The following is a 15,772-nucleotide window of genomic DNA, read 5'->3' as shown; positions in this document are numbered from 1 at the left end:
TATTTCAGGTGGCATGGGGGAGGGGTTGTTGTTTAGCAGGACAGCAGTAAAATAAATTTATCTTGTCATGACTACTGGCCTTGAATTTAAGCAATCACCCCAAACGTTTTGCTCGTGAAAGGCAGATCTAAATCGCGCAACTCCCCGCCCCGAGGCCCGCGTTTCAGCTCTGCGACGCCGCGTGCCCAGCTCTCCGCGAGTGCCTTCGGGCAGCCTCCGGCGCGGCGCTCCTCCCGCGCAGCACTCCCAACGGTCCTAACGGTCACTTCTGACCACGAGCCTGGCGTTTCCCGCCCAGCGCCGTCGCAGGGGCCGGCCGGAGCGGCCGGCGAGGCGCTCGCCGCGGCCGGGCCCACACGAAGGAGCGCGGGGCGCTGGGGAAGCGGCGCCCCGAGAGCTGCCGCCCTCCCCGCCGCTCGCGGGGTGCTGCCGCGTGCTTTAGTCATGTTTCTGATTCAGCACCGATGGGGAAACAATGACTCGTCTTCAGCAGCTCCCTCGGCGATGCTTGGGCTGCCGCCGCCTCTCACGTTGCTGGGCCTGCGAGGCGCTGAGGCGCCGCGGGCAGCTCCACGGCACCTCCCGGAGGCGGCGCCCGCCCCGCCCGCCGCCGGGACTGCCCTGACCGCGCGGCGGGGCGCTCAGCCCTCCCCCCCCCCCCCCCCCCCCCCCGCCGCCCGCGGAGCGGCACCCACCGCCCATTGGGGGAAAGGAGGGCGCGGGCGCCGTCCGCTCTGCCACCTTATTGGCTAGCGTGATTGCGCTTCGCTCTTCCGTTGGCTGCTGCCGCCGCCAGGCAGCGGCCGCTTGGGCGGTGCCAGCGCGCCGCTCTCCGCCCTCGCCGCTGTCGGCGCCCGCGGGCGAGTAAGTCCGTGAGCGGGAGCGGCGGCATCCGTGGCGGCGGCGGCGGCGCTGGGCGGGCGGGGTGAGTTTGGGGAGCGGCTGCTGGCGCGGAGGGAACTTTTTTCCGCGCGGGGCTGGAGCAGCCCTCTGCGCCGCCGGGACGGTTGTGGCCGTTGGGCAACTAACGGCCGGCTGAGGAGAGCCGCCTCGCGCCCGGCCGCCGCCTGGCCCGGGGTCCCGGGCGCCTCCCCCGCCGGGCGCGGCCGAGCCGGCGGGAGGGCAGAGCCGCGCGGAGCGCCCCGTCGGCGGCCGAAGGGCACCGCCGCGGGGAGCGGGTCCCCCGCCCCTCGCTCTGCCTCCCCGCAAGCCGCCGCCGCCGGGCAGGCGGGGGAGCGCGCGGCGGTGCGCGCCCGGCACCCCGGCCGCGTCCCGCCGCCCGCGCGGCTCTGCACGTGCGGAGTCGCCCCCTGCTCCTCTCCCAGACAAAGGTCGGCGAGGACGGAGGGAGAGAGCCGCGGTTTCGGGGCGGCCGCGGGGAGGGGGGGAGGTCGGTGCTGACAGCACTGAAAATACTCGTGTTACTTGGCAAAACCTGGAAGAGACAGTTTGAAGTGCTGGCAGCCGGCGGCCGAGGAGACAAAGAAGCTGCTCCTGCTCGTCTCCCCAGAGCAGGGGGACGCCGCGGTGGCCGAGAGCAGACTTTCTGCTCGCTCTGCTGTGTGGCTGCTCATGGGGAGATTTAAGAAACAGTTAAGCGCCGTGCTGTTCGCGGTGCACGGTAAAATGCACGCGTTTTAACTCATCTGTCCCGTGTGTTTTGTCTGCTGCAAAGACTTCAGTGTGCTCGAGGAGGTACGTGAGAGAGGTGGCAGCAACAGCTCTAATTGCCGAGAGTTTGCGGTCGAGGTTCCGAAGTAGGAAGTGCCCGCAGGAGCTTGGGTCTGTGTAGGTTGCATTGGTTAGCTGCAGGCACATTGAACTGAGGTAACGTATCTTGTGCTTCGCGTTTTAAATGTAATGGTAAACGAAGAGGAAACGCCCTGTGGATTGTTTCATTCTCCGTAATCCTGAAAGTCATCGTATTTGTTTCCCTTCCGAATGAGTTTTAACTCTGTCTTGAAAAGCTCCTGAAAAGTCTTGCCTTCACAAGCAAGATTCTGAATACTCCAGCATTATAATCACCTTGTTAGCACTGATCTTTCGATATTTTAAACATAAAATACTAATTCGTTAAAAAGAATAGTAAGTGGTTGCTATTACATGGTTTTGTTAGTTAAAAACTCAGATTCTTTAAAAGACTTTGCAGCAAATGATACTTCAGAAGCAGTTTTATGTAGCAGAGTGTAGATAACATTGGTACTTGCTTATTTGCATTGCATTTAAAGGCTTTTCTGTTTTTTTTCTCTCCAAGAATGTTGCTAAAGATTTCTTTATGAAAAGCTTCTTTTCAGAAGTTTGTGCTTTTCACAGAATGCCTTTCGCCACAACAGTGCCTTGCTTTTGTTGCCTTGTTCTCTCTACCTCCCAACAAGTTCTTTTATGTTGTGAGAAGTAAGTAGTGTTATAAAACTTGATTAAATCAACTTTCAATCTATTTCACTTTATTCAATGAAACATTTTGAGTAAGAATAATATACTTTAAAGTTGTGTGTTTAGGTCTATTCTTGGACTGATTTTCCTCCAGTGTAAGGAGATAGCATGGAAATACCCTGTAGAGATGCAAAATTCAGCTGCTTCTTTTGTGGTAATATCTATATGGCATAGGGTGACAGGATTTCTAATTGGGAGAGTGTGACAATTTTGAAGTTCAGTATTGCTTTGGATGAATTACTAGTTACAGTAGTTCACTTGCTTTTGGTGTTCAACTGTTTTAAGATACAAATTAAGCTTGCTCAAAATACTTCTGACAAGGGAAAAAAGGTTTTCACCGGCAGAATGATGGTGAAATTTTGTCATAGTCTCACAAATAGGAAGTCTTATTTCAGTTTAGAGAGTCCATGGTAGTCATGTTCACAGGCATAGCTGGATAGTTAAGTCATTTGAATTCTAATTTTGTAAGGATATGTACTGCAAACAAGCATGTGCTTAAGTTATTGCAAGGCTAGGCATTGTAAATGATATGTGCCATCTATATTATAGGTCTAACTGTAAGCAGTGAGAAGAGACTCTCTGTACTGATAGAAATGGTATGCTTGTATTGAACTTAAAGTAAGACACGGAGTTAAAGTCTAAATCTTAGTATATGTTAGTGTACTATTTTGAATACCAAAACCAGTTTGTTGGTTGGTTCAATACTCTTTTAGTATTGATTACCCTCTTGACACATTCATGTCAGGAAATGCGTTTTCATTAAATGCTGCCATAAGGTTAGCATTAGGTTCTCTCCTGACCTGTGGCTTATTTTAACACATGCTACACTAAAATTGCCTTGCTCTTTCTGGAGATTTACCCTATTATTAGTTATGAGATGCTGGCCAATGCCTGGTTGTTTTAATTAAAAAACAAATATACATTTTAAATCCCGACTTGGCACTGTTTAGTTTCAGGTTGTATGGAAGATGCACAGTTTGAGGAATCTGCATGAGTTGTAAGAGAAAAATCATGGTTCACAGGCTTTCCATTGGGAATTAGGGCCTTTGGAGGCCTCATTTGAGGCTTTCAAACGAAACTTACGTGAGGCTAAAATGTTTAAACTGATGAGAATATTACAAGGCAGTACACTTGGACTCTTCTAAAGATCACCTGGTCACTCTGCAAACATACAAAGGCTTTGTCAGGAACAGATTAGACTTAAATCCATTAGTTGGATTACCAGGTTTCATTCCCAAGCCTTTGTTCAGGCAAATACCCTCTCCGTTTAACCTGACGTACTTTCTATCTAGCAAATGCAAGACTAGGCCTGAAGCTTATACTTAGAAGTCTGCTGTAGAATTTGTGTGATTAGTTTTGTTAGCATAAATGGGGTTTTCACATATGGCTGCATGTATATATTACTTATGTTACTACTCGTTATCAAGCAGACAGTCTTTCAGAAGTAATATGCATGAAGTTTAAGCAGGAGATCTTATTACACTGTACAGAAAATGACCTTCACTGTGCATACTCTGTCTTTGAAGTTAGGAGAACTAATATCCAATTTCCTTAGGCTTTTTTAAAAAAATGAAGACTGTACAATTGTATATTTACATTCTGATCACTTAAGTGACTGTGTGTAATCTCTAAAAGACTCTTTCCATGGTATTAGGAGACTACACCATGCTTATACGCATTTAGTACTCCACTATGCTTTATGTGAGAGGAGAATGTCTTTAAATGATTCTCTAGGTACTGGACTTAAAGCATTGTTTTATTAGCATCTGCTAATAGGAAATTAAATTGGATTACTTTCTGTTAAATACTTCTTGAAATAATCTTGGAAGGTGGTAACAAGGTAGTGTCAGGATGAGGACTGAAATCTGTGTCAGATCAGTGTAGCCAAAACCAAGAAGAACTAAAGTATGGAAGTTGGGGAAATATTTCAAATGCATGGCAACTACATATTGCTGCAAGTTCAAAGCTTCTAGGATATTCAAATTTGGTGTTCCTGTCAAGTGTTTTCTTAGTTCATACATTGATCATCTTTGTAAATAGCTGACATCTTAAATACCAAAAGTTACTTGGAAACATTGGTAAAATTTTAAAAATCCTCTATGAAGCTGAGAGGAAGAATACTTGCTTCTGCATTTCTTACTGTAAGCAGTATGAGTTCTGACAGTTCGTATTGGAACTTTGCTAGTATGCTCACTCAAATTCTTCTGAATAGAAAATAAAATCTGAAAGATCAGATAGCCATAACTTTCAAAGTACAACTAACACATCACAAACGGTGCCAGATATGAAGTGTTTTCTTATACTTCTTGTGAAATTGTTGTGAAGCCTTTGTCCTAATTAGGACCATGTATGAGACCAGCAGCGTAAAAATAGTAAGTCAGCTTAGTCTGGTAAGGTGGCTGTTATTTACAGCTATTTCTTTGGCCTCATCCCCATGTGAACTGGGGGATGTGCACTGATAGTCTGACATATTCCAACTGGGAAGATAATGAATGAAAGCAGCATATCTTGCAGCTGAAGTGAGTACTGAAATTGCCTGTATGTATGTAGCCCATTGTTGTAGTGGTGCCAGAAACTGGAGAATATTGGTTCTGTTTATAAGGCTTCAGTGTATCTTTCAAATGTCATACAAATGTAAGAGGAGTGGGTTTGTAAATAGTTGTTATTAGGACTATTTACTAGAACTGGATTCAAAAAAGCATGTGGAATTTGAGCAGATAATTGATAGTTTTCAGTCCTGAGTATGGAGAAAGCCACGAAGAGTGACAGCATGCTTTAATACATCTCTTAACTTATTTTAAATGACCAGCATTGCAGGAGAGTCAGTTGTGTATCATCTGGCTACTAGGAGGAAGGCTGGAAATGGGTTATCTTTCCAAAACAGGTGTTTGCTTGCGTTCTTCCATCTCTGACTCCTGATGATAAGAAATGTGGTGTAGCAAATAAAGCATAACAAAGAAATTAAGGTAAAGGCAATAACAACTGAGCTGTAAAACACCTATTGCTGATGCGCAGGTCGCTGAGTGTTTGCCTTCCATACTGATTGGAATAACAGCTCTCATTCTAAATTTAGTGGAGGAAACTTTGTTTTGGGCACTTCTGATATCTATTAAAGACAGCTGCCTTAAGAGGTTAAGTATCCTTTGCGTTTTGTTGTTTTCTGTTTGGAAGCTAACCTTTAATTAAAAATAGCATAGTATGCTCTGAAGCTGCACTGGATACTAATTAACTCACTTCAGTGCTTAAAGCCATGCTGTCTCATAAGGTTTCCCGCTGTTTGCAGTGGATAAATATTTATGTTTCAGCAAGGCATTAACTTCAACCTGATAAATAGTGCATACTATTTTAATATTTTTGTTCATACTAAACACCATGATTAGGTATTGTACTATATTTTATTGCAATTGTTTTAAAATTTACAGTCTATGCAAAACTTCAGTAGATTCTAGTGGGAAAATTTTTGGTGAGTGATAGAGAATTAAATAAATCTAATACTCAATAATTAAGCTGTCCAACAGTGCAAGTATTTTACCCAAATAAGGGATGGATATCTTAAGGGGTTCATGAATATTTGGTTAACGGAAAAAGCCAATTTGTGATCATTTTTGTTTGTCTTCAATTATTCAAAGTCTTTTATCATACTTAAAAGCAATTGTTGTATATTTTAATTCTGCCTAATATTAAAATATTTCATATATTTAAAGAAAATGATTGAGATCAGCAAAAAGTTTTGAGTTTACCTAACAAATGTTAAACTGTGTTAAAAGTTTTTAGTGCCAGCCTCTCCCCTTTGAAAATATTCACATTATTTTAAATTTCAATTTGTCTTGTAAAACATGCTTGTTATAGTATATTAATACAACCTGTCTACAGAAGTAGGCCATAGAGTCTTCAGGTATAAAAAAATAAAGCCTTTTTTTTCCTTTTTTTCCTTTTTCTGTAGCAACACTCCTCAATGCTTGTGGGTGAAGGAAATTATGTAGCAGTTATCCAAAGGTGAAGTAGGTCACAAAAACCACACTGCAACTTTGTATGTTTTTTGTTGAGGTAAAGAAGGGAAATTTGCTGGGAGTATAGGGAGGAGTTACATTAGAAGGTAGTTCTTTTGCTCTTGGTACTAAAACAACATTTTAGCGTTCCTTCTAGCACTTTTAGACTGGATCTTGGCAGTGAGATTCTGAATATTCTCCTACAGCTTGTGGTTAGTTGGCACATCTGGCTGAGCAAATCACTAGTCTGCTCAGCAGCATTTTGCATCATTACTGTAAATGGCAAGTATTTTCACTGTAGTGTTTTTGTACTGTGATGAAATATTATACCTCAGGTGATCAAATTGTCACATTACTTTATGAAACATAAAGAAAGCATCTATTTCGCAAAACATTTAATGATACTGCTTCTAGTGTATAGGTTCCATTGTTTCATCTCTAATTGGTTGAAAATGGTCAAGGTACCTTAAAGATTTGACTTCAAGTTCTGTTGTCTCTTCAGCAACAGAACTTAAAGCAGGACTACTCTTCCTGCACTTGCTAATATAAACTACTTAGCAAATCTCTAATGTGACATTATTTCTGCTACTTTTAATTTCTTTGCTGCATTGACTTTTATCAATGATTTTTAAAAATTGTCCTTTTTCTTATGCCAAAATATTAAGAGTACCTGTAGCATGTGCATTTGCACTGGTTACCTAAAGTTCTTGTTTGAGTGTGATAGTTATCTGCGCTGTAATATTTTATCCCAAACTGTTCATATTGGCAAGCAGTAACTATAACAGGAGATCAGTATTGATACCCTGAAACTTAGCTTAACCGGAAAAAATCTGTAAACCGTGTAGTGTTATTTGTACATAATGCACATCTTCATTTATTCCTTAAGAGAATCATGGAAATCTTTGATTTATTTACCTTTTAGTGGTCTTAGATACTTTGTCCTGTTCTAGCAAAGGAATGTAGCCACAATGAATCCAGCGAAGGACTAAGTCACTTAACTGCATCATTCATAAATGCTTTTCAAGGTGGTAAAACACAAGATGTGTATAAATTCAATAGCAGCATGGCATTAGGATATACTTGGCCTCAGAGGAAGAAGGAATCCTTAAGAAGATGTGCCCACTTGTACGGAAGCCAGAAGAACTGACTGAAAAGTGCAGATAGGATGTTAATTGGATGATGAAACTAACAGGAACTGAAAGATGCCACATTTACTCTTTAAGCTGTTCCTTAAATGTGCCTACTGATTTTTAAATGCTAGATGTCTGATCCTGTTGTGTGGTATGATTCTGCCACTCCTGACTCCCCTCAGTTCCTCCTTGGAACAGAAGATCATATCATTGAAGTGTGCATTTGCTGAGATTTTATAGTGCGAGTTACTCTCTTGATAGTGTGTGGGGGGGAGTTGCCTTTTTTTTTTGTTTGTTTGTTTGTTTGTTTTTCTCTTGGTTCATTGCAGCTCCTCCTAACTGTGGATATGATAGTTTTTAGGAACATAACCATTTGCTTCTTAGGTCTGTAAAGCTGTATTGATGTCATTCAGCTCTGGTTCATTTGAGTCCATTGCGTTAAAAATACATGTGGTCAATGACCAATTTCCATGTCTTGTTGTATTCATGTCTGCAGCTCAACTGACTTTTGCCATTTGTAAGCAGAACACACTACATCAAGTTCCAAGGTCATATACTTCAGATTAGTGCATAAACAAATGTTGATTATTTTGTTAAGCTACAGAAATACTTGTCAGGCTCTAAACAGCCAAATCTGTGCTTCCGCACAGGCTCTGAATGTTTAACTGTATATTACTTACTCTTAGACTTACTTACATAGCATTTTTAAATAATGCTTTTACAAAATCGGTCTGTATTGAGAGGAAAAATCTTGAGGTTTAATGAGTATGCAAATAAAAAAAGCAGGACAAGCAAATTGAATGCATACTTTCATATTTTCTGTCTTAAGCTGTTTGTTGCTGTGTAAACTATCAACATAAATTCATTAGAAACTTCCACCTAAGTTCTGTTGTTATGACTTTGGTGATACAAATTTACCCTGGCAAATTACTTGGTGATACAAATTTACCCTGGCAAATTACTTGGTGATACAATTTATCCTGGAAGTCTGTACTTGAATTATTCAGATAAGAGTCCATCTAGAAGAATTCCTAACCTAAATAACCTCAGCTTTGTTAGATTTGCTTCTTTCTTAGATTAACTAATATTCTGAGCTTTAGATGGTTTCATGAAGTGAGAACGTTTTTTTACTTGAAGAGATTTTCATCAAGGCTGAACCCAATCTAGTTCTATATGCCCTGTAATGTAAGACAGTTAATGCCTTTCTTGTGCATTGGCACTATTATGCTTTTGGGATTTTATTTTTTTTTCTTTTAATTTCAATATAGAGCAGGAAATATAGGGTAGTAAATTATCTGAGACTTCAAACTGATCATACGTTGTCTGCAGTAGAGCACTGAAATTATCTGGCAATAGAGCATTTAATATGTTAGATGTATCATTTTCTGAATGAAACTCAAGTGTGGGTAGTGCTGTTAATTTTTAAAAATTTCAGTTAATCATATTTTTCTATTGTTTATAATGTATGTAAACTACACAGGGTTCTCTGTAGATGCTCTGAAATACTTTTCAAGCTAGTGTACAGTTTTGTGAGTAAAACAGCCTTGTGGAAGAGAGATGATGAGGAAGAAGATGAGAACTACTGTGTGTGTGATAGAAGGTATTTTTACAGAAGCTAGTTAGTATCACATTACTGATGTGCATGTGTTGATAGATCATTTGAATTCTGTAACTTAACAGAGAGCACTCATCAGCTGCTCAAAGTGAAACTGCTATACCCCTGTCCTGAAAAAATGCAGCTTTATGTAGTGTTTTAGGGAGGAAGGCTTTTTTTTTTTTTTTTTTTTTTTTTTTCCTTGTTAAAAGAAACCTCTAAAATAGATGTCTGTGGATCACTGCAAACCTCTCTCTTGTTGTAACATCTGTGATATATTCATAATAGCAGTTGTTGTGCTCTTCTCCCAGGATCTTTGGGGAAATGGTAGAATGGGAGTCTATATTTTGCATACAATACCTTAATTGAGGAAGCTAATCCTGTTGAGCTGGTGGAGTTGGATGAGGGGAAATATCATAGCACTCATTTAAAATAAATGCTCAGGGAGGGGGAAATAAAATCAAACCCTTCCATTGCAGTTATATTTGATCATGCCTAATGATGTGGTTACTCTTTGTTGCAGACCTACCCTGTCTATTTTTTACAGTATACAACATTATTCGTTAAAGCTTGTTTCTGGGACATCCAGATCACTGAGCTATCCCAGGGCTTGCACTGAAAGTATAGTTTCACGCTTGTTTCAAATGCTGTATTTCAGACTTCAAGGTACGAGTGAGGATGCTTTGAGAGGGTAGTTCATATTTGTAGGTACATTAAAACTTATGAAAACTCTCAAAGTAGGAGTCCAGTTTGTAGGGTGAACTCTTAATTGGGTGTGTACAAAGATCTGGCAAAGAGTATGATTTCAAAATTGTGTGATGAAAATTCTCTTTAAATGGTTTCAGTGTTAATAATATTACTTTAAAGTGCTTTGAGAATTTGTAACTTAACTAATTTTCAGTCAAATAAAAATGAGTCACTTCTGAAGCACCTGTAAATCTTGTAACCTAATACTCAGTGCAGGCTCCCTGTGTTTTGTGGAGGTGGAAGCAAGATTTTGTTGAAATGAAGTCCCAAGAGCTGGCTCAAATTCCTTGGTTTCTGGGCCTCCTGGGGCTCATGTAGCGTCCTAGTTACCCTCTGACTTGAGTAGGCATCTCTGCTTCTCAAAGTATGGAGATACCCAGAATGGGAGTAGGAAATAGGCAGAGTTTCTTGAAATCTTATTCTAAACCAGTGGAGTTGGGAATTTTTGGTGCACTGTTGTATTCTTAAGGTTGGTGCTGAAAAAACACTTGGAAGGTGAAAGACTCCTGTCCCTACATTTTGAACTCTGTCCCTACATTGTGAACTGAGTCTTTTTCCTTTTGTTATGAGTCACTCATGAACTATTTGCCAGATGAAGACTGTTCTACTTGTTCTAGTCAAAACTACATGTTGTGAAGGTAGAACATATAGGTCTTTTGCCTGTAGTAGCTGATGCACAATGATGAAGAACAGTCTCTTCTCAATTCTGTGCGTGCTTTTTTTTAGGTGCTATTCTTAAGCCACTGGGCAGCATCTACTTATGTGTGCTTTACACTGTCAGTCATGCCAACTGCTGACTTATTTGACACCTTTCCTTTTGATTTGTGGCTGAAAGTTTTGGCAGGAAAACTCTTAATCTGAAGACTTGCAATTCCCCCCTGGGAAGCTTATTTTTAAAGTTAGCTTGCAGAAACAAACAGCCAGATTAAATTTATTTCCCTGATAACTGCTAGTAAAGCTATTCTATCATAGCACGGAAGTTTGAGGAGGCAAGGCAAAGACTATACTTCATGGCATTGCTACAAAAATACTGTTCTGTTCTCTTGAAAAAGCAGTTGGTTCAAGGCAGCACTTAAAAAAAAAAAAAATCCCCCAAAAGCTGCAGTTATTTATTCTTCCTCTGTAGTTTATTCTACTTATTTTAAATTTAAAATATCTTCTGAGTTTTCTTAAAACTTCTTGACTTCATAGTAATATAGCATACTTTGGGCTTAGTGGAACTAGAGAGTGTGAGAACAGTAAGTATAGCTTGCCTGGAATCTTATACAGAATACTAATTGAAAATGGATAACCTCTGCAGCACTGTGTTCCCTTATGAAAGTGTTAAGAGCACTGAGTCATATGCTGTGGTATTGACTGCTCTTAGACACTCTTGATATAAGTTACAGGAGTGCTGATATATACAAAACAGTTTTTACTAAAGCTTTTTAGTTCTTTCTTATCACAGTACAAAGAAAATACCTTTATCTTAATAGTATGTAACTTTACTGCTAAAGCAAAAACTGAAAAACCTGTGTGTGTGAGGCTACTTGAGTAGTATTAGCACACTGTTTGCTTTCACACAATTGTGTTTCATTTCAGCTATGTTTTATTAAGCTTGTGGATGTGCTCCCTTTAATGTTACTATAATGTAAATCCTATTTCCTTATGATGCAGGTAGTTACAGCTTTTACTTTCATTTGTCTTTGCTTGTGTTAAACTCTTAGCTATATTAGTCTTGTGCAACTAAAAATGTATTTTAAGAAAAGATTTTTCAACCAGGTACTTTTTTTTTAATCTGAGTGTAGCTGGCTTAAATCTTTAAGGAATGACACATACCGTAAGTTGTAAATGAGTGTTTGCGTGGGCTGAAACAAAAGAGGAAGCAAATATTTCAGCTGCTAAGAGCAAGTGTTTTAAAATTAATAACTTTTATTTTAGTTTCTTATGATAAATGTAACTTGATATATTACAGACAGTAGAAAAAATAACATTCACTTGATATACTGCAAGTGAAATACCTTGAAACAGGGTAAGGTTTCTGAAAGCTGGAGACAGGGATGTAACCAAGCTAAGTTGTCATACAGGTAGTCAGTTTTAACTGACCTCACAGTTACCCAGTGTGGCAGTCCTTATGGTGTGCTTTTGTGCAGAAGGAAGCAAAGAAGGCATGGTAAAGTAGGATTTAAAAATTCATACTATAGAATTTTTCTGAACTGTCACCTTATTCCAGTTTGGCACTGTACTAAGACTGCTTTTGTACAGCTCTAACAATGCAGAACTGGCTATTACTTGTATAAATGCAAGTGAATGTACTGATGTGAAATATCATTTCTGTACCTCACTGAGTTGTTCAGGTGATATGGTTCATTTAGTTGTCTTTGAAGAGTTTATCTGCTGGCTGGTAAAGAGCAAATACAAGGTCAATTATGTACAAAGGTGGTTTATAATTATTGCTTTCTAATCTGAAGTTAAGCAAATATAAGTGCCAGGAGTCAAAGATCAGGTTTAAAATCTTCTGAAGTGTATGCTTATATGGATCATACCCTCTGCTTCAGAAAGCTTTCACCAGCAATGTTTTGGATCTTGTGTTCCCAGATGACTATTTACCAGAATTGTAAATAGCTTTGTGACCTCAACTGTTGCTTTTTTTTTTTTTTTTTCCCTACTGACAGAGTTGGAAGATGGCTGAGTTATATGCCAAGTGTTTTGCATATAAGTTTCTGGGTTGCAAAGCATCAGTATTCTGTAGTGCTAAGAAATAACCACATTTGTGTGTGTGTGTGTGTGTGTGTTTGTTTTTTTTTAGTGTATATATGGTCTACCTAATGTACAGTTTTCCCTAAGGAAATTTTTTATTTATTTGGGTGTTAGACAAGCTGTTGACAAAACTGAAATTGAAGCATACTGTCCTTGCATTAGCCCCATGATTTTAGAAACTTTGGATATCATTTAGGAGGAGTTTTTCCATTTGATGGGTGGGTATCTATCACTTTGTCATATGCCAAGTATAAATCTTTCAAGAAGCATAAATGCACAAGGTCAGGAAATCTTATTTAAGTGTATGTCATGGAAAAGGCCGTTGACCTCTGACTTTTCAAGGCTAATGTTCCATGTTCTCATCTAAACTGCAAGCTGCAAATCAGCTGCTTTCTTCTAGCTCTCAGGGACTGGAAGAAAAAAGAAAGCAGAACAGAAGAACACTCTTGGCAACGTGAAATTCAAATTGACTACAATTTCAGTTCCTAAGACTTGGTAACTTTTACAAACCAGTGGAAACAAACATGTTCAAACTTGATGTCTAGGTATAGGTTTACTACCCTAGTTGTGAAGAAGGCTGTAGTAAAACTGACCATTGTGGATCTGACCAGTGTTTCTTAAGCTTTCCTGTCTAATTGTGGCAGTTAACAGATGCCTAGGGAGAAAAGTAGGGTGTATAGTGATATGGGAAGGTGGGAGAGTATTCTTGGGGGTGCAACTGCGGTTTGGACTTCCTGAACTAGAAGAACTGCTTTTATGCTTAACAGTTATGGATGGATTCTATTTCCTTGAATGTGTCCAGGCTTTCTTATTAGGTGCATTCATGTAAACTTGTGGGACGTCAGACCCTGACATGGGACTCAACATACATTATGTTTTTGGTAACTTCTTCTGTTTGTTTTGAGCCTGTTACCTCTAGCTTCACCTAATGTATGTTAATTCTTCTGTTGGGAGATACTGAACAGCTGTCTCCTGTCATTTGGGGAATTTGTTTGAGCCCAAGTCAGTTGTTATTAGTGCACCTATAGATGTCTTGTTGACACTGCCTACTTTTACACTTAAGGTAGGAATTATAAGAGAATATTTAATATGGAGTCTTTGAGCACTGCTTGCATTGCATATTTGAATAGAGCATATGACTGTTTTAGACTTCAAACAACCTTTTTTTGTTTCTTTCTTTGTGCAAGTTTGAAGAATGTCAAGAAATCGGACCTGGCTTTTGTTGTTCCTAAAAGCTTGATGGTGTGGTTTATACAGCCCAGAGTAGCATTTTTTTTTCCTCAAGAGACAATTTGCTATCTATTTTTGAACTTGCAAGTTGATCTACAGTCAATATCTGTTTGAACAGGATAGGTTGAACCTTATTTGAAAATACATAAAAAAAAAATGGTCAAATTACAATGTTGTTTTAATAATATTGCCATCAGGAAACATTAACCTATCACTATTAACATCAGGAAAATGTTCTCTTCTTTGGCAGTGCAGTCAAGAATACATTTGTTTGAGTGCTGTTTCACCTTCTGAGGCCTACCAGGGCCTTTGCCTCCAAGAGGAGCTGGAAGGGGAAGGGGTTCAGCAACAAAAATTTTAAGTATAGACTATAATCCTTAAGTGGACATGATGCATAATGTAGAACTGGTACAATTGTATTGGAGGTTTTTTATTCTATTTCAAAGAGTAGGAAACGTTGAGTCTTAGTTAGGCATTCCTTGCTTTTTTTAATGAACTATTGTAGAACATAAGATCAAGTCACATGTACTGTGGTCTCTTATGAGTTTAGAGCATCATAACGGAATGCTCATAAGTTTACCTTGTGAGCAAAGTGAACTTTTATTTCAGGGATGAGGTGACAAATTTAACTTGTAGTTTATAAAAGAATTTAATGTTCTGCCCCAGACTTCCCTCAGATTTATTTTACCAAAGACAAAGAAAAAAATGTATTTTTTAGCAAATAAAATCAGACTCACAGAATGGGTAAGGTTGGAAGGGACCTCTGGAGATCATCTAGTCCAACCTCCCTGCTCAAGCAGGGTCACCTAGAGCATGTTAGACAGGGTTGCATCCAGGCGGGCCTTGAAGATCTCCAGAGAAGGAGACTCCACAACCTCTCTGGGCAACCTGGTCCAGTGCTTCGTCACTCTCACGATGAAGAAATTCCTCCTCTTATTCAGGCAGAACTTCTTGTGGTTCAGTTTTTGCCCATTTCCTCTTGCCTTGTCACACGGGACAACTGAAAAGAGTTTATCCCCGTCCCCTTGACACCTTCCCTTCAGATACTTATACATATTGATAAGATCCCCCCCGGGGGGGGGAGGGGAATAGTACAAACTTCCAAGCAGCTGCTTTTCAGATAGGATAAGGATAAAATGTGTACTTCTCCCTTCTCTTCAGTTGTTCCCAGAGGACAGGGCTTGAGCGGTCTTTGGCTCCTAGATATTCCCCCACCCCATTTCTGACTTCCACTAGCTAATGCTTAATACTGTGAAGCATTTTCACAGGACTCTGAGTTAGTTCTTTATCCAAGTCCAGCCTCCTTGTACTTGATCTAGATTTCTTCTACACACATGTTCTGTGGATAAATTTTTGCAAAGGTTAGGTAGCTTTACTAGAGACCGGGGAAGGTTCCTATTATGGGAATTTATTTTTAACAAACAACTTATATGTAATGTAGTTCTAGACTACAATTACATTTTAAAAAAAAATCCTCAAGTACTGGTATGGAAGACTGAGGTCATCTAAGTAGATGGATCCATTAGTAAGTTTGTTATTCATCTCGGCTTGGCGTCCATGAACTTGATGCATTACAACTATTTCTTCTACACTGAACACAAGTTAAGTAAATTCCTAGTGTATAAGCTGTATACATACATACATGTATATACATACATAATAAAGGGATGCATAAACATATATATACACACACATATATGTGTATGTATAAAAATATGTATATGCATCCCTTTAATAAAGGGAAGAAAAAATCTTAGAGAGACTTGGGAGAAATCTCTTCCAAACAAGACTCACTTTTCAGTTTTTTTGGACTTGCTTGATGTTTTATTCCAGATGTACCACTGATCTTGAAACAAAGCAGGAACTGATATCTCCCATGTTAGGAGAATTTTGTTATAGTACTGGAATAG

The 15,772-nt window shown here is 39.9% G+C and overlaps 1 protein-coding gene across 3 annotated transcripts in view; it reads left to right on the top strand.

The window, feature by feature from the left end:
* The first annotated feature begins 836 nt into the window (after positions 1–836).
* Positions 837–15,772, top strand: part of HYCC1 (hyccin PI4KA lipid kinase complex subunit 1) — a 46,963-nt gene continuing 32,027 nt past the window's right edge. For all 3 annotated transcript variants that reach the window (XM_062569219.1, XM_062569217.1, XM_062569220.1), the window contains exon 1: positions 837–925. The gene's annotated coding sequence lies outside the window, so the exon portion shown is untranslated. The remainder of the gene's footprint in view (positions 926–15,772) is intronic.

This window comes from Rhea pennata, chromosome 2 (genome assembly GCF_028389875.1).
Source record: "Rhea pennata isolate bPtePen1 chromosome 2, bPtePen1.pri, whole genome shotgun sequence".
NCBI classification, from domain to species: domain Eukaryota; kingdom Metazoa; phylum Chordata; class Aves; order Rheiformes; family Rheidae; genus Rhea; species Rhea pennata.
This window is presented reverse-complemented; position numbering and strand designations above follow the sequence as displayed.